This window comes from Nicotiana tabacum, chromosome 18 (genome assembly GCF_000715075.1).
Source record: "Nicotiana tabacum cultivar K326 chromosome 18, ASM71507v2, whole genome shotgun sequence".
NCBI classification, from domain to species: Eukaryota; Viridiplantae; Streptophyta; class Magnoliopsida; order Solanales; family Solanaceae; genus Nicotiana; species Nicotiana tabacum.
The window spans coordinates 101,443,838-101,463,992 of record NC_134097.1 but is presented as its reverse complement, the minus strand read 5'-3'; positions in this window follow the sequence as shown (position 1 = coordinate 101,463,992).

The window sequence follows — 20,155 nt, the reverse complement described above, 5'->3', positions numbered from 1 at the left end:
GGTCTCCCTTCGGGACAACCACTTCATGTATTCAACCTTTGTCTTTAGGTGCACCTTGACTGCTTCCAGATCGGCCTTGTATTGGGCCACCATTTATTCGGCATCAACGGAAGTTATGTCCAACTTGGACTTCAGTGCCTCATATTCCCTATCGAGGGCATCCGCTATGCGACAGCCGAGCTCATTTGTGCTCGAAGATCGTCATTCAGCTGGGACCATTTGTCAGCTTTGTCTTTTGCCACCCAGGGTTGGTTCTCCATCGATGCCAGCTTCTCCTTTGCAGCCTCATTCTCCGAGGCCAGTCGGTCCATCCTGCCCTTCCACACTTCGGTCTGGGCCTTGACCTCGTCCATCTCAACCCACAACTGGACACTTAGATCCATCTTCTGCTGGACTTGCGAAGTTATGTTGTTAGTCATTGCGACTAGCTACTCGTTCTTTTCTTCAAAGACCTTTACCTTTTCAACTAGGTCGGCGTGTTTTTGGCTTGGAGAATCAGTAGGTCCTTAAGGACCTCGTGCTGATGCTCACTCAGAAGCCAGTACATGTCCATTTTTCAGACCTGATCCTTAAGCTCAAACTCGAGCTGGCTGGTTTCCAAGGGGTACCGAAGTAAACTCTCGTGGTCAAGCATTGAAGCCTATAAAGCGATGGAATTAAGTAAGAGGCATCAAAGGAAAATTTAAGTGATTCATAAAGGGAGTTTGATGGTGTTAGAACCTTACCCGGTTCAGCGCCTGCTGTGCCTCATTGAAGAGACTCAGCGTGCCTACCTCATTCATCTTCGTCTGGTCTTCCTCGGTCACCATGAATTAGAGGTAGTTGGCTATGCCTACCGGTACAGATAGGACCTGGGCATCCTTCTGGACTGTGAGGACAATCGTCCTCTTGGGCTCGGCACCCACATTCGGCGCCGGAAATTGCTTCACCAATCTCGGGCTCGTGCTCAGCCCGTCAGCTCCCGAAGGCACGTCCTTCTTCTGTATCTCCAGGTGGCTTAGCCTGGAGAAATTTTCTAATGTAGACATGTCCATGCCATCGAAGAAGGAGTGGAGAGGATCCTCCACACCCTAAGCTTTTTCACTTGATTTTTCCTTGCCCTCTTGGGCCTCTTCGAGCATGGACACGATATAGGAGGGCATCTTGACAATGTCTATCACACTAGTTGCCTCCTTCGGAATAGGAATGGCTTCTCGGGAGGTCACAACCCCCGTCTCCATCTTGGCCTCTCGGGTCGAAAGGGGATCAGCCTCGTGGTTCCTTCCTCGATCGCCGCCTGTTCCCTGGCAGGGGTCGATCCGTGAGCAACAAAAATGCCATCTTCTTCAGGCTCATCCTTGAGCTGGTAAAGCAAGTCAGATTCTGGTACCCTGGACTCAATACCCTTCTTGGGCTTGTAAGCCCGGGTGGCCGCCTCTTTTTTATCTTCACTTCGATCCCTCTAGGCCCAAGGATTTTGTTTCCTCTTCTTCTCCTCTACAACAACCCGGGGTTGTCCCGAGACAGAGGGTTCGTTGGGTAAGGACGGGTCCTTGTCACCATCCAGCGGCCTTAGCTCGGTGGTCTTATGTTACAACCCATATCCACATGTGTTAGTTCATGCCATATATTAGTTAACATAAATCCAAGAAGGAATTATCTTTTAGATGATAAGAAGTCAATCCTATTGGTCTTAAGTGATACAAGAGTGTATAAGGGTGATTAACCAGTATTAGAAGTTAAACGAATCAAGGATGTTGTAACTCGTATTTTCAGGTAATCTAGCGGTGCTTAATACACTCAAGAGGTCATTTATTAAGGTATTTTAATCATATAATATCCATATCATAAGTCTTGAAGTCAAACGAGTTATGAAACAAAAGTCGACAAAAGTTGTCGCAACTTAGGTTCATAATTTTACTTAAACATTAGGTCAAATGTTTCTAATCTTTTCTCATAATTTACAAGGAATTACGGGGTGATCTACCCACCAAATTAAAGATCTATGAGTCTAGTTTCCAACGCATTAAACCGTTCATCGATACGATCTCGGAGTAGAGAGATATTCGCGTTTTCGCGAGACTGCGCCAAGCACCTCTCTATGGGGCCCACTAAGGCGGTTTAAGATATTTGGACCTATATAGGATGCCTCCAACCCGTTTTAAGTCATTTCTTCTCACTATTTTCAGACCTTAGAACCCTAGGAACATCCTCTCAAGGTTCTCTCAAGATTCAAGACCCAAAAAAGGGCAAACAACACAAATCAAGTGTCGGGAATTCCGTGGCGCTAGTAAGTCTCTTGTTCTTCTTGTTGTTGCTCATTTTTGTGTCGTTCCAGCTCGTGTGGGAGGTTGTTTTAAAGGGTTTATGTTCTGTAAATACTCCCTCATGTTCTTAATATCAATCCTAAGTGATTTCAAGCCTTCTAAAGTGATTCTAGTGCCGAAAAACACTAATTGATCGCTAGTTTCGCTTTTTTATTGTTGTGGCAGCATTGGAGGGATATTTCATGGAAATTTAAGGTCAAATTGGAGTTGTTCTTTCTGTATAAAGGTAAGGAACCTCTTACTCTATATGTATTTAAGATTATCCAAGTTGTGGCTAAGCCATTGAAGCTAGAACTTGTGAGATATATATCGAAAGGCTTGGTAGTAATGTTATTGTTTTGTGGACTGTTTTGCGTTGTTGTTGGGCTGCGTATTTTACTACTATCTTGTGGAGTTTTGGAGGAGGAAGGGTGTGTATAAACACCATATATATTTAGGGTTATGGGCTGATAGTTATCCGTAACAGTTCCAGGTTGTTTGACACGACTACGGTGGTCGTCGTATGTATGAAGTGATTAGACTGTGTGTGGACTATTTTGGGAGGCTCAATATGTTTATTATTGATGTTGTTTGGGCTGTTTGGTGACTGTTTTGAATGGTGTGAGGTCATATATATAGGGGAGGTGCTGTCCGTTTCATCGTAAAATAGGTTGTGGTCGATACATAATAGTTATGACGCTTAAATGATAACGATAGTATCGTTTCTCTTATTGTAGACTAAGGAGTTTTGACAATTGCATAGCTTGAGATTGGGGCAGTATATACAAGGTATGTGAGGCTATCCCTTTCCTTCTTTTGCACGACTCCGATTGTACATAATGTAATGAACGATCTTCCAAGATACTCTACTCTTAGAAGCTAGCAGTACTTACATTGTTTTCCCTCTTATGGAACGATTGATGTTAATGTTGCTTCTCTTAGTCTTATGTTATCAATGTTGTTGGTACTTCCTGATTATTATAAGGTTCATAGTGAAGAGTTAGTCCTAATAACGTGTACAGAGGATACCGACCTTACGTCACTCCGAAAGGTTTAGAATGTGATTTCATGAGTCGAGCATGCATTATATATATGTATCTATTTTACTCTACCGAGCCATGCTATAGTTGGCCGGGTACGACACCTATTGTGCAACCACTGATCAGTTGGGTTTAACCGAGCTCCACGTGGCCGGGTACGATTCTACCGAGCCTTATGATGGCCGTGTACGTTTTTTTACCGAGCCTATTATGGTCGGGTACGATATGATGATGATGATGCCCACAGAGGCGAATGCTTTAAAGGTTTATGTATTTATACATATGTATCATGCATTTCATGTAAGTAGCCCTCAGAGGTACTAAGATGTTACAGGTTGTATATTCTCTATCCTTGCTTACATTACTGATCGTATTTATGGTTCCTTGCCTTACATACTCAGTACTTTATTCGTACTGACGTCCTTTTATTTGTGGACGCTGCATGTCGTGCTGTAGGTCCTGATAGACAGGCAGGTGCAGCTCCCCCACCACAGTAGACTGTCCAGTTCAGCGGTGATTGGCGAGATCCCTTCTCCGGACTTGCCTTGGTCTTGGTATGCAATTTTTGTTATAGACATTATGGGTATGTCGGGGTCCTGTTCCGGCTATGTTGCAACACTTATGTTCTTTTAGAGGCTCATAGACAGGTGTCGGCTCATGTATAGTTTGGTATGCCTTGTCGTCTAGTTTTTGTTGTATAGTCTTTCATAGTAGCGTGGTAGCTCATACCTTATATGTAGTTTCTTGATTATCTGGTCATCCCCTGCTATGTATGTTCATGCCGTCATATTTTATTGCTGGTTGTCCATGATCTAGGTCTACCATTTATATTGATCTTGTCAGCCCTAAAAGATAATAATGAAGGTTAGATGAAATGTACGTTGGTGCTCGGCAAGTGTGGTCGGGTGCTAGTCATGGCCCTTCAGTTTGGGTCGTGACAAACTTGGTATCAGAGCAAGTCTGTCCTAGGGGTTGTCTATGAGCCGTGTCTAGTAGAGTCTTGATTATGGATGTGTAGCGCGCCACATTTATAATCAGGAGGCTACATGACATCTAGGGTTGTTACCTTCTTCCTGAATCTAGATCGTGCGTAGAGTTGAGTCGTAAGTGTTCGTCTCTAATATTCACCTTGTTTTTTTCAGTGATGCCTTCGACTAGGAAACAAACGATTAGTAGACGGCTTGATACAGCAGCGGGAGAGGGTACCAGTCAGGTGCCCCAAGTCAGAGCAGGACAAAGTGAGGCTCAAAGTGAGATGCCCTCTCATACCTCATCTACTCCATCTCCTTCAGATGATATTAGAAGGCACCCAGCGCCTCCAGTTCCTCCATCTGGCACTCCAGACCAGGATATGCGGAGTGCTTTGCAGTTATTGACTAGCTTGGTAGCTGCTCAGGCTCAGAGGCAGAATACAGGTGCTGCTGAGAAACCAGTTAGTACAAGAGTTCGTGATTTTATTAATTTAGACCCTCCAGTGTTTACCGGATCAGACCCCAAGGAGGACCCACAGACTTTTATTGACCAGGTTTATCGTACACTTTGGGTTATGCATGTTAGTGATACAGAGGCAGTAGAGTTGGCTTCTTATCAGCTACGGGATTTAGCGGTTCTCTGGTATGATAGTTGGGAGAGATCCAGGGGTCCGAACCCTCCTCCAGCTGTGTGGAAGGAATTTTCTGAGGCCTTTCTTCGTCACTACTTGCTAGTTGAGATACGACGAGCTAGAGCTGATAAGTTCTTGAACCTTAGACAAGGTAATATGAGTGTGCGAGAGTACAGTATGCAGTTTGATTCTTTGGCAAGGTATGCTCCCCATATGGTGGCCCAGATGAGTGATAGGGTGCATATGTTCGTGAATGGGTTGGGACCACATCTGATAAATGAGTGTACGACAGCCTCCTTGGTGGAGGGCATGGATATTTCCCGTATTCAAGCTTATGCCCAGACCCTAGAGGATTGTAAGCGCCAGCAGAGGGCAGTTAGGGAGCAGGATAGAGGCCAGCATAAGAGGGCGAGATTTGCTGGGTATTCTGATGACTTCAGAGGCCGCATCAGGCCACAGTTTTCGAGGAGTTCGGCACCACCTGTAGCTAGTGCTCCTCCACAGTTTCAGAGGCCTCGATATGATCGATCCTATTCTGGTCCAGGTCAGAGTTCGCTGGCATTTGGCTCGCAACATCACAGAGATACTAGTCAGATGAGACCACCAACACCACATTGTGATCAGTGCGGCAAGGCCCACTTTAGACTGTGTTGTCGAGGGTCTGATGCATGCTATTCATGCGGGCAGCCTGGCCATATGATGCGGGATTGTCCTAATAGAGGAGGTGATGGTATGGCTCAGCCGACTGGATCTGTGTCTGGTTCTTCCTCATCAGTTCGACCTCCAGCACGGGGTTTTCAGCAGTCGACAGGTCGTGGTAGGGGTAGAGGTGCAGTGCCGAGTTCGAGTGGTGCTCAAAATCAAACCTATGCTCTAGTAGGTCGACAGGATCTCGAGTCGTCTCCAGATGTTGTTACAGGTATTATATCTGTGTTTTCTTATGATGTATATGCGCTGATTGATCCGGGATCTACATTATCATATGTTACACCCTTTGTGACTAATAAGTTTGGCATTGAACCTGAATTGATAAGTAAACCCCTCGCGGTATCTACTCCGATAGGAGTTTCTGTGATTGCTAGAAGGGTATATAGAGGTTGCACTGTGATGATTTGTAGTCGTCAAACCTCGACAAATTTATTTGAGTTAGAAATGGTTGATTTTGATGTGATAATGGGAATGGACTGGTTGGCCTCATGCTATACAAATGTTGACTGTCGTACGAAGATGGTTAGGTTCCAATTTCCGGGTGAACCCGTCATTGAATGGAAAGGGAACATTGCTACACCGAAAGGTAGGTTTATTTCCTATCTTAAGGTAAGGAAAATGATCTCAAAAGGTTACATTTATCATCTCGTTCGCGTTAGGGATGCGGAGGCGAAACCGCCTACTTTACAATCAATCCCTGTGGTCAACGAATTCCCAGATGTTTTCCCAGATGAACTCCCAGGCCTTCCTCCTGAAAGGGAGATTGAGTTTAGCATTGATGTGTTGCCTGACACTCAACCAATCTCTATTCCTCCATACAGAATGGCCCCGGCAGAGTTGCGAGAGTTGAAGGTGCAGTTGAAGGACTTGCTGGATAAGGGCTTTATTAGGCCTAGCACTTCACCTTGGGGTGCACCAGTCCTATTCGTGCGGAAGAAAGACGGGTCGTTACGGATGTGTATCGACTATCGACAGTTAAATAAGTCTACTATAAAGAACAAGTATCCACTTCCAAGAATTGATGACCTGTTTGACCAACTCCAGGGTGCCAAGTATTTCTCTAAGATTGATTTACATTCAGGGTATCATCAGGTGAGGGTTAGGGAGAAGGATATTCCAAAGACGGTCTTCCGGACAAGATATGGGCACTTTGAGTTCTTGGTGATGTCGTTCGGGCTAACAAATGCCCCAGCAGCTTTTATGGATCTCATGAATACTATATTCAAGCCCTATCTTGATGTGTTCGTGATTGTATTCATTGATGACATTCTAGTGTATTCTCGTTCGGAGGTGGAACATGCGGGCCACTTGCGGATAGTATTACAGACGCTTCAGGATCGTAAGTTATATGCTAAGCTCTCCAAATGTGAATTCTGGCTGAACTCAGTAGCATTCCTTGTCCATGTGATATCTGATGAGGGTATTAGTGTCGACACTCAGAAGATCGATGCAGTAAAGAATTGGCCGAGACCTACAACACCATCAGAAGTCCGCAGCGTCCTAGGGCTAGCAGGATATTATAGGCGGTTTGTAGAAGGATTTTACTCTATATCATCACCATTGACTAAGTTAACACAAAAAGCTACCAAATTCCAGTGGTCTGACACTTGTGAACGTAGTTTTCAGGAGCTGAAGAATCGATTGACATCTGCACCAGTGCTAACTCTTCCTGAAGGAACAGAAGGTTATGTGGTGTATTGTGATGCCTCAGGTATAGGTTTGGGGTGCGTATTGATGCAGCGTGGGAATGTGATTGCTTATGCATCAAGACAATTGAAGAAGCATGAAAAGAATTATCCAACCCATGATTTGGAATTGGCTGCAGTAATATATGCTTTGAAGATATGGCGGCACTACTTATACGGTGTCCATGTTGACATCTACACAGATCACAAGAGTTTACAATACATCTTCAAGCAGAAAGAGTTGAATTTGAGGCAGCTTATGTGGATTGAATTATTGAAAGACTACGACGTCGAGATATTGTATCATCCCAGTAAAGCCAATGTTGTGGCAGACGCTCTCAGCCGTAAATCAATGGGAAGCTGAGTACATATTGAGGCAGGTAGATGGGGGTTGATTAAAGAGCTTCATCAGGTAGCAAATATGAGAATCAGATTGTTAGACTCTGATGACGGAGGTGTTACTGTACAGAATACATCAGAATCATCTTTGGTAGCCGAGGTAAAAGCACGACTATATGAAGATCCTATCTTAGTACGATTAAGAGAAAGCATTCAACAGTGTAAAAGTATGGCTTTTGGGATCAGAACAGACGGGGCACTGAGATACCAGAGCCGATTGTGTGTGCCTAATGTGGCAGGATTGCGAGAGAAGATTATGAATGAGATTCATCAATCCCGATATTCCATCCATCCCGGCTCGACAAAGATGTATCATGATGTCAAGGAGTAGTATTGGTGGGATAATATGAAGAAGTCTATTGCAGAATTTGTAGCCCAGTGTCCCAATTGTTAACAAGTAAAGATAGAATATCAGAAACCCGGTGGATTGCTTCAAAATATAGAGATTCCGACCTGGAAGTGGGAGGTGATTAATATGGACTTCATTATTAGATTACCTCGCTCTTATCATAAGTTTGACTCCATCTGGGTGATAATTGATCGACTTACAAAATGTGCCCATTTTCTGCCAGTGAAGACAACTTACACGGCTGAAGATTATGCAAAGTTGTATATCAAGGAGATTGTTAGGCTTCATGGTGTGCCCATATCTATTATATCAGACTGAGGAGCTCAATTTACGGCTAACTTTTGGAGGTCTTTCCAGAAGGGTTTAGGCACACAGGTAAATCTCAGCACTGCATTTCATCCGCAGACTGACGGACAGGCTGAACGTACCATTCAGACACTGGAAGATATGCTACGAGCATGTGTTCTAGATTTTAAGGGGAATTGGGATGATCATCTTCCACTCATAGAATTCGCCTATAACAATAGCTACTATTCCAGTATTAAAATGGCCCCATACGAGGCACTATACGGGAGGAGATGTAGATCACCAGTTGGATGGTTCGAAGTCGGTGAAACAGAATTATATGGGCCAGATTTGATTCACCAAGCTATTGAGAAGGTAAAAATGATATAGGAGCGATTGAGGACAGCACAAAGAAGGCAAAAATCTTATTCTGATATCCGAGGTCGTGATCTAGAGTTTGAGGTTGGTGATTGGGTTTTCCTGAGGATCTCACCAATGAAGGGTATTATGCGTTTTGGGATGAAAGGTAAGCTGAGTCCAAGGTATATCGGGCCGTATAAAATTCTTCGACGGATTGGACAGGTTGCTTATGAGTTAGAATTGCCATCCGAATTGGAATTTGTCCACCTGGTATTCTATGTATCTATGTTGAGAAAATGTATTGGAGACCCTTCTCGAGTCGTCTCTATCAAAGATGTACAAGTTACAGAGGACCTATCATATGAAGAAGTGCCAGTGGCGATATTAGATCGGCAAGTCCGCAAGCTGAGAACAAAAGATGTAGCTTCCGTCAAAGTATTGTGGAGGAACAAAAATATGGAAGAAATGACATGGGAAGAAGAAGAGAAGATGAAGTCTAAATACCCTTACTTATTCTAGAATGAAGATAACAAGGATGCTGGTGGAGGACAGGATACATTGGAAGGTGAAACGGCTCTATGAGGTAAGAAATAATTTGAGAATACTCCTCCTTAATACAAAATGGTGATATGTAGATAATGTAAATACGCATAATGCTTTGTGTAACCTTGTGAATCCATATGTTGGGCTTAATTACTTGCAAGTTTTGCTAGTGACCATTTTATAGGGGAAAATTGATCGGAAATTTCCATTGGAATCCACGATGATTTAAACTCCCCATAAACCCTTACATTCGAGGACGAATGTTCCTAAGGGGGGGAGGGTGTTACAACCCATATCCACATGTGTTAGTTCATGCCATATATTAGTTAACATAAATCCAAGAAGGAATTATCTTTTAGATTATAAGAAGTCAATCCTATTGGTCTTAAGTGATACAAGAGTGTATAAGGGTGATTAACTAGTATTAGAAGTTAAACGAATCAAGGATGTTGTAACTCGTATTTTCAGGTAATCTAGCGGTGCTTAATACACTCAAGAGGTCATTTATTAAGGTATTTTAATCATATAATATCCGTATCATAAGTCTTGAAGTCAAACGAGTTATGAAACAAAAGTCGACAAAAGTTGTCGCAACTTAGGTTCATAATTTTACTTAAACATTAGGTCAAATGTTTCTAATCTTTTCTCACAATTTACAAGGACTTACGGGGTGATCTACCAACCAAATTAAAGATCTATGAGTTTAGGTTCCAACGCATTAAACCGTTCATCGATACGATCTCGGAGTAGAGAGATATTCGCGTTTTTGCGAGACTGCGCCAAGCACCTCTCTATGGGGCCCACTAAGGCGGTTTAAGATATTTGGACCTATATAGGATGCCTCCAACCCGTTTTAAGTCATTTCTTCTCACTATTTGCAGACCTTAGAACCCTAGAAACATCATCTCAAGGTTCTCTCAATATTCAAGACCCAAAAAAGGGCAAACAACACAAATCAAGTGTCGGGAATTCCGTGGCGCTAGTAAGTCTCTTGTTCTTCTTGTTGTTGCTCATTTTTGTGTCGTTCCAACTCGTGTGGGAGGTTGTTTTAAAGGGTTTATGTTTTGTAAATACTCCCTCATGTTCTTAATATCAATCCTAGGTGATTTCAAGCCTTCTAAAGTGATTCTAGTGCCGAAAAACACTAATTGATCGCTAGTTTCGCTTTTTGTTGTTGTGGCAGCATTGGAGGGATATTTCATGGAAATTTAAGGTCAAATTGGAGTTGTTCTTTCTGTATAAAGGTAAGGAACCTCTTAATCTATATGTATTTAAGATTATCCAAGTTGTGGCTAAGCCATTGAAGCTAGAACTTATGAGATATATATCGAAAGGCTTGGTAGTAATGTTATTGTTTTGTGGACTGTTTTGCGTTGTTGTTGGGCTGCGTATTTTACTACTATCTTGTGGAGTTTTGGAGGAGGAAGGGTCTTTATAAACACCATATATATGTAGGGTTATGGGCTGATAGTTATCCGTAACATTTCCAGGTTGTTTGACACGACTATGGTGGTCGTCGTATGTATGAAGTGATTAGGCTGTGTGTGGACTATTTTGGGAGGCTCAATATGTTTATTATTGATGTTGTTTGGGCTGTTTGGTGACTGTTTTGAATGGTGTGAGGTCATATATATAGGGGAGGTGCCGTCCGTTTCATCGTAAAATAGGTTGTGGTCGATACATAATAGTTATGACGCTTAAATGATAACGATAGTATCGTTTCTCTTATTGTAGACTAAGGAGTTTTGACAATTGCATAGCTTGAGATTGGGGCAGTATATACAAGGTATGTGAGACTATCCCTTTCCTTCTTTTGCACGACCCCGATTGTACATAATGTAATGAACGATCTTCCAAGATACTCTACTCTTAGAAGCTAGCAGTACTTACATTGTTTTCCCTCTTATGGAACGATTGATGTTAATGTTGCTTCTCTTAGTCTTATGTTATCAATGTTGTTGGTACTTCCTGATTCTTATAAGGTTCATAGTGAAGAGTTAGTCCTAATAACGTGTACAGAGGATACCGACCTTACGTCACTCCGAAAGGTTTAGAATGTGATTCCATGAGTCGAGCATGCATTATATATATGTATCTATTTTACTCTACCGAGCCACGCTATAGTTGGCCGGGTACGACACCTATTGTGCAACCACTGATCAGTTGGGTTTTACCGAGCTCCACGTGGCCGGGTACGATTCTACCGAGCCTTATGATGGCCGGGTACGTTTTTTTACCGAGCCTATTATGGCCGGGTACGATATGATGATGATGATGCCCACAGAGGCGAATGCTTTAAAGGTTTATGTATTTATACATATGTATCATGCATTTCATGTAAGTAGCCCTCAGAGGTACTAAGATGTTACAGGTTGTATATTCTCTATCCTTGCTTACATTACTGATCGTATTTATGGTTCCTTTCCTTACATACTCAGTACTTTATTCGTACTGACGTCCTTTTATTTGTGGACGCTGCATGTCGTGCTGCAGGTCCTGATAGACAGGCAGGTGCAGCTCCCCCACCACAGTAGACTGTCCAGTTCAGCGGTGATTGGCGAGATCCCTTCTCCGGACTTGCCTTGGTCTTGGTATGCAATTTTTGTTATAGACATTATGGGTATGTCGGGGTCCTGTTCCGGCTATGTTGCAACACTTATGTTCTTTTAGAGGCTCATAGACAGGTGTCGGCTCATGTATAGTTTGGTATGCCTTGTCGACTAGTTTTTGTTGTATAGTCTTTCATAGTAGCGTGGTAGCTCATACCTTATATGTAGTTTCTTGATTGTCTGGTCATCCCCTGCTATGTATGTTCATGCCGTCATATTTTATTGCTGGTTGTCCATGATCTAGGTCTACCATTTATATTGATCATGTCAGCCCTAAAAGATAATAATGAAGGTTAGATGAAATGTACGTTGGTGCTCGGCAAGTGTGGTCGGGTGCTAGTCATGGCCCTTCAGTTTGGGTCGTGACAAACTTGGTATCAGAGCAAGTCTGTCCTAGGGGTTGTCTATGAGCCGTGTCTAGTAGAGTCTTGATTATGGATGTGTAGCGCGCCATATTTATAATCAGGAGGATACATGACATCTAGGGTTGTTACCTTCTTCCTGAATCTAGATCGTGCGTAGAGTTGAGTCGTAAGTGTTCGTCTCTAATATTCACCTTGTTTTTTTCAGTGATGCCTTCGACTAGGAAGCAAACGATTAGTAGACGGCTTGATACAACAGTGGGAGAGGGTACCAGTCAGGTGCCCCAAGTCAGAGCAGGACAAAGTGAGGCTCAAAGTGAGATGCCCTCTCATACCTCATCTACTCCATCTCCTTCAGATGATATTAGAAGGCACCCAGCGCCTCCAGTTCCTCCATCTGGCACTCCAGACCAAGATATGCGGAGTGCTTTGCAGTTATTGACTAGCTTAGTAGCTGATCAGGCTCAGAGGCAGAATACAGGTGCTGCTGAGAAACCAGTTAGTACAAAAGTTCGTGATTTTATTAATTTAGACCCTCCAGTGTTTACCGGATCAGACCCCAAGGAGGACCCACAGACTTTTATTGGCCAGGTTCATCGTACACTTTGGGTTATGCATGTTAGTGATACAGAGGCAGTAGAGTTGGCTTCTTATCAGCTACGAGATTTAGCGGTTCTCTGGTATGATAGTTGGGAGAGATCCAGGGGTCCGAACCCTCCTCCAGCTATGTGGAAGGAATTTTCTGAGGCCTTTCTTCGTCACTACTTGCCAGTTGAGATACGACGAGCTAGAGCTGATAAGTTCTTGAACCTTAGACAAGGTAATATGAGTGTGCGAGAGTACAGTATGCAGTTTGATTCTTTGGCAAGGTATGCTCCCCATATGGTGGCCCAGATGAGTGATAGGGTGCATATGTTCGTGAATGGGTTGGGACCACATCTGATAAATGAGTGTACGACAGCCTCCTTGGTGGAGGGCATGGATATTTCCCGTATTCAAGCTTATGCCCAGACCCTAGAGGATTGTAAGCGCCAGCAGAGGGCAGTTAGGGAGCAGGATAGAGGCCAGCATAAGAGGGCGAGATTTGCAGGGTATTCTGATGACTTCAGAGGTCGCATCAGACCACAGTTTTCGAGGAGTTCGGCGACACCTGTAGCTAGTGCTCCTCCACAGTTTCAGAGGCCTCGATATGATCGATCCTATTCTGGTCCAGGTCAGAGTTCGCGGGCATTTGGCTCGCAACATCACAGGGATACTAGTCAGATGAGACCACCAACACCACATTGTGATCAGTGCGGCAAGGCCCACTTTAGACTGTGTTGTCGAGGGTCTGATGCATGCTATTCATGCGGGTAGCCTGGCCATATGATGCGGGATTGTCCTAATAGAGGAGGTTATGGTATGGCTCAGCCGACTGGATCTGTGTCTGGTTCTTCCTCATCAGTTCGACCTCCAGCACGGGGTTTTCAGCAGTCGACAGGTCGTGGTAGGGGTAGAGGTGCAGTGCCGAGTTCGAGTGGTGCTCAAAATCGAACCTATGCTCTAGTAGGTCGACAGGATCTCGAGTCGTCTCCAGATGTTGTTACAGGTATTATATCTGTGTTTTCTTATGATGTATATGCGCTGATTGATCCGGGATCTACATTATCATATGTTACACCCTTTGTGGCTAATAGGTTTGGCATTGAACCTGAATTGATAAGTAAACCCCTCGCGGTATCTACTCCGATAGGAGATTCTGTGATTGCTAGAAGGGTATATAGAGGTTGCACTGTGATGATTTGTAGTCGTCAAACCTCGGCAAATTTATTTGAGTTAGAAATGGTTGATTTTGATGTGATAATGGGAATGGACTGGTTGGCCTCATGCTATACAAATGTTGACTGTCGTACGAAGATGGTTAGGTTCCAATTTCCGGGTGAACCCGTCATTGAATGGAAAGGGAACGTTGCTACACTGAAAGGTAGGTTTATTTCCTATCTTAAGGCAAGGAAAATGATCTCAAAAGGTTACATTTATCATCTCGTTCGCGTTAGGGATGCGGAGGCGAAACCGCCTACTTTACAATCAATCCCTGTGGTCAACGAATTCCCAGATGTTTTCCCAGATGAACTCCCAGGCCTTCCTCCTGAAAGGGAGATTGAGTTTAGCATTGATGTGTTGCTTGACACTCAACCGATCTCTATTCCTCCTTACAGAATGGCCCCGGCAGAGTTGCGAGAGTTGAAGGTGTAGTTGAAGGACTTGCTGGATAAGGGCTTTATTAGGCCTAGCACTTCACCTTGGGGTGCACCAGTCCTATTCGTGCGGAAGAAAGACGGGTCGTTACGGATGTGTATCGACTATCGACAGTTGAATAAGTCTACTATAAAGAACAAGTATCCACTTCCAAGAATTGATGACCTGTTTGACCAACTCCAGGGTGCCAAGTATTTCTCTAAGATTGATTTACATTCAGGGTATCATCAGGTGAGGGTTAGGGAGAAGGATATTCCAAAGACGGCCTTTCGGACAAGATATGGGCACTTTGAGTTCTTGGTGATGTCGTTCGGGCTAACAAATGCCCCAGCAGCTTTTATGGATCTCATGAATACTATATTCAGGCCCTATCTTGATGTGTTCGTGATTGTATTCATTGATGACATTCTAGTGTATTCTCGTTCGGAGGTGGAACATGCGGGCCACTTGCGGATAGTATTACAGACGCTTCAGGATCGTAAGTTATATGCTAAGCTCTCCAAATGTGAATTCTGGCTGAAACTCAGTAGCATTCCTTGTCCATGTGATATCTGATGAGGGTATTAGTGTCGACACTCAGAAGATCGATGCAGTAAAGAATTGGCCGAGACCTACAACACCATCAGAAGTCCGCAGCGTCCTAGGGCTAGCAGGATATTATAGGCGGTTTGTAGAAGGATTTTACTCTATATCATCACCATTGACTAAGTTAACACAAAAAGCTACCAAATTCCAGTGGTCTGACACTTGTGAACGTAGTTTTCAGGAGCTGAAGAATCGATTGACATCTGCACCAGTGCTAACTCTTCCTGAAGGAACAGAAGGTTATGTGGTGTATTGTGATGCCTCAGGTATATGTTTGGGGTGCGTATTGATGCAGCGTGGGAATGTGATTGCTTATGCATCAAGACAATTGAAGAAGCATGAAAAGAATTATCCAACCCATGATTTGGAATTGGCTGCAGTAATATATGCTTTGAAGATATGGCGGCACTACTTATACGGCGTCCATGTTGACATCTACACAGATCACAAGAGTTTACAATACATCTTTAAGTAGAAAGAGTTGAATTTGAGGCAGCGTAGGTGGCTTGAATTATTGAAAGACTACGACGTCGAGATATTGTATCATCCCGGTAAAGCCAATGTTGTGGCAGACGCTCTCAGTCGTAAATCAATGGGAAGCTTAGTACATATTGAGGCAGGTAGATGGGGGTTGATTAAAGAGCTTCATCAGGTAGCAAATATGAGAATCAGATTGTTAGACTCAGATGACGGAGGTGTTACTGTACAGAATACATCAGAATCATCTTTGGTAGCCGAGGTAAAAGCACGACTATATGAAGATCCTATCTTAGTACGATTAAGAGAAAGCATTCAACAGTGTAAAAGTATGGCTTTTGGGATCGGAACAGACGGGGCACTGAGATACCAGAGCCGATTGTGTGTGCCTAATGTGGCAGGATTGCGAGAGAAGATTATGAATGAGATTCATCAATCCCGATATTCCATCCATCCCGGCTCGACAAAGATGTATCATGATGTCAAGGAGTAGTATTGGTGGGATAATATGAAGAAGTCTATTGCAGAATTTGTAGCCCAGTGTCCCAATTGTCAACAAGTAAAGATAGAACATCAGAAACCCGGTGGATTGCTTCAAAATATAGAGATTCCGACCTGGAAGTGGGAGGTGATTAATATGGACTTCATTATTAGATTACCTCGCTCTTATCATAAGTTTGACTCCATCTGGGTGATAATTGATCGACTTACAAAATGTGCCCATTTTCTGCCAGTGAAGACAACTTACACGGCTGAAGATTATGCAAAGTTGTATATCAAGGAGATTGTTAGGCTTCATGGTGTGCCCATATCTATTATATCAGACTGAGGAGCTCAATTTACGGCTAACTTTTGGAGGTCTTTCCAGAAGGGTTTAGGCACACAGGTAAATCTCAGCACTGCATTTCATCCGCAGACTGACGGACAGGCTGAACGTACCATTCAGACACTGGAAGATATGCTACGAGCATGTGTTCTAGATTTTAAGGGGAATTGGGATGATCATCTTCCACTCATAGAATTCGCCTATAACAATAGCTACCATTCCAGTATTAAAATGGCCCCATACGAGGCACTATACGGGAGGAGATGTAGATCACCAGTTGGATGGTTCGAAGTCGGTGAAACAGAATTATATGGGCCAGATTTGATTCACCAAGCTATTGAGAAGGTGAAAATGATACAGGAGCGATTGAGGACGGCACAAAGAAGGCAAAAATCTTATTCTGATGTCCGACATCGTGATCTAGAGTTTGAGGTTGGTGATTGGGTTTTCCTGAGGATCTCACCAATGAAGGGTATTATGCGTTTTGGGAAGAAAGGTAAGCTGAGTCCAAGGTATATCGGGCCGTATAAAATTCTTCGACGGATTGGACAAGTTGCTTATGAGTTAGAATTGCCATCCGAATTGGAATTTGTCCACCTGGTATTCCATGTATCTATGTTGAGAAAATGTATTGGAGACCCTTCTCGAGTCGTCCCTATCAAAGATGTACAAGTTACAGAGGACCTATCATATGAAGAAGTGCCAGTGGCGATATTAGATCGGCAAGTCCGCAAGCTGAGAACAAAAGATGTAGCTTCCATCAAAGTATTGTGGAAGAACAAAAATATGGAAGAAATGACATGGGAAGCAGAAGAGAAGATGAAGTCTAAATACCCTTACTTATTCCAGAATGAAGATAACAAGGATGCTGGTGGAGGACAGGATACATTGGAAGGTGAAACGGCTCTATGAGGTAAGAAATAATTTGAGAATACTCCTCCTTAATACAAAATGGTGATATGTAGATAATGTAAATACGCATAATGCTTTGTGTAACCTTGTGAAGCCATATGTTGGGCTTAATTACTTGCAAGTTTTGCTAGTGACCATTTTATAGGGGAAAATTGATCGGAAATTTCCATTGGAATCCACGATGATTTAAACTCCCCATAAACCCTTACATTCGAGGACGAATGTTCCTAAGGGGGGAGGGTGTTACAACCCATATCCACATGTGTTAGTTCATGCCATATATTAGTTAACATAAATCCAAGAAGGAATTATCTTTTAGATGATAAGAAGTCAATCCTATTGGTCTTAAGTGATACAAGAGTGTATAAGGGTGATTAACCAGTATTAGAAGTTAAACGAATCAAGGATGTTGTAACTCGTATTTTCAGGTAATCTAGCGGTGCTTAATACACTCAAGAGGTCATTTATTAAGGTATTTTAATCATATAATATCCGTATCATAAGTATTGAAGTCAAACGAGTTATGAAACAAAAGTCGACAAAAGTTGTCGCAACTTAGGTTCATAATTTTACTTAAACATTAGGTCAAATGTTTCTAATCTTTTCTCATAATTTACAAGGACTTACGGGGTGATATACCAACCAAATTAAAGATCTATGAGTCTAGTTTCCAACTCATTAAACCGTTCATCGATACGATCTCAGAGTAGAGAAATATTCGCGTTTTCGCAAGACTGCGCCAAGCACCTCTCTATGGGGCCCACTAAGGCGGTTTAAGATATTTGGACCTATATAGGATGCCTCCAACCCGTTTTAAGTAATTTCTTCTCACTATTTTCAGACCTTAGAACCCTAAGAACATCCTCTCAAGGTTCTCTCAAGATTCAAGACCCAAAAAAGGGCAAACAACACAAATCAAGTGTCGGGAATTCCGTGGCGCTAGTAAGTCTCTTGTTCTTCTTGTTGTTGCTCATTTTTGTGTCGTTCCAGCTCTTGTGGGAGGTTGTTTTAAAGGGTTTATGTTCTGTAAATACTCCCTCATGTTCTTAATATCAATCCTAGGTGATTTCAAGCCTTCTAAAGTGATTCTAGTGCCGAAAAACACTAATTGATCGCTAGTTTCTCTTTTTTGTTGTTGTCGCAGCATTGGAGGGATATTTCATGGAAATTTAAGGTCAAATTGGAGTTGTTCTTTCTGTATAAAGGTAAGGAACCTCTTACTCTATATGTATTTAAGATTATCCAAGTTGTGGCTAAGCCATTGAAGCTAGAACTTGTGAGATATATATCGAAAGGCTTGGTAGTAATGTTATTGTTTTGTGGACTGTTTTGCGTTGTTGTTGGGCTGCGTATTTTACTACTATCTTGTGGAGTTTTGGAGGAGGAAGGGTGTGTATAAACACCATATATATGTAGGGTTATGGGCTGATAGTTATCCGTAACATTTCCAGGTTGTTTGACACGACTACGGTGGTCGTCGTATGTATGAAGTGATTAGGCTGTGTGTGGACTATTTTGGGAGGCTCAATATGTTTATTATTGATGTTGTTTGGGCTGTTTGGTGACTGTTTTGAATGGTGTGAGGTCATATATATAGGGGAGGTGCCGTCCGTTTCATCGTAAAATAGGTTGTGGTCGATACATAATAGTTATGACGCTTAAATGATAACGATAGTATCGTTTCTCTTATTGTAGACTAAGGAGTTTTGACAATTGCATAGCTTGAGATTGGGGCAGTATATACAAGGTATGTGAGGCTATCCCTTTCCTTCTTTTGCACGACTCCGATTGTACATAATGTAATGAACGATCTTCCAAGATACTCTACTCTTAGAAGCTAGCAGTACTTACATTGTTTTCCCTCTTATGGAACGATTGATGTTAATGTTGCTTCTCTTAGTCTTATGTTATCAATGTTGTTGGTACTTCCTGATTCTTATAAGGTTCATAGTGAAGAGTTAGTCCTAATAACGTGTACAGAGGATACCGACCTTACGTCACTCCGAAAGGTTTAGAATGTGATTTCATGAGTCGAGCATGCATTATATATATGTATCTATTTTACTCTACCGAGCCACACTATAGTTGGCCGGGTATGGCACCTATTGTGCAACCACTGATCAGTTGGGTTTTACCGAGCTCCACGTGGCCGGGTACGATTCTACCGAGCCTTATGATGGCCGGGTACGTTTTTTTTACCGAGCCTATTATGGCCGGGTACGATATGATGATGATGATGCCCACAGAGGCGAATGCTTTAAAGGTTTATGTATTTATACATATGTATCATGCATTTCATATAAGTAGCCCTCAGAGGTACTAAGATGTTACAGGTTGTATATTCTCTATCCTTGCTTACATTACTGATCGTATTTATGGTTCCTTGCCTTACATACTCAGTACTTTATTCGTACTGACGTCCTTTTATTTGTGGACGCTGCATGTCGTGCTGCAGGTCCTGATAGACAGACAGGTGCAGCTCCCCCACCACAGTAGACTGTCCAGTTCAGCGGTGATTGGCGAGATCCCTTCTCCGGACTTGCCTTGGTCTTGGTATGCAATTTTTGTTATAGACATTATGGGTATGTCGGGGCCCTGTTCCGGCTATGTTGCCACACTTATGTTCTTTTAGAGGCTCATAGACAGGTGTCGGCTCATGTATAGTTTGGTATGCCTTGTCGGCTAGTTTTTGTTGTATAGTCTTTCATAGTAGCGTGGTAGCTCATACCTTATATGTAGTTTCTTGATTGTCTGGTCATCCCCTACTATGTATGTTCATGCCGTCATATTTTATTGCTGGTTGTCCATGATCTAGGTCTACCATTTATATTGATCTTTTCAGCCCTAAAATATAATAATGAAGGTTAGATGAAATGTACGTTGGTGCTC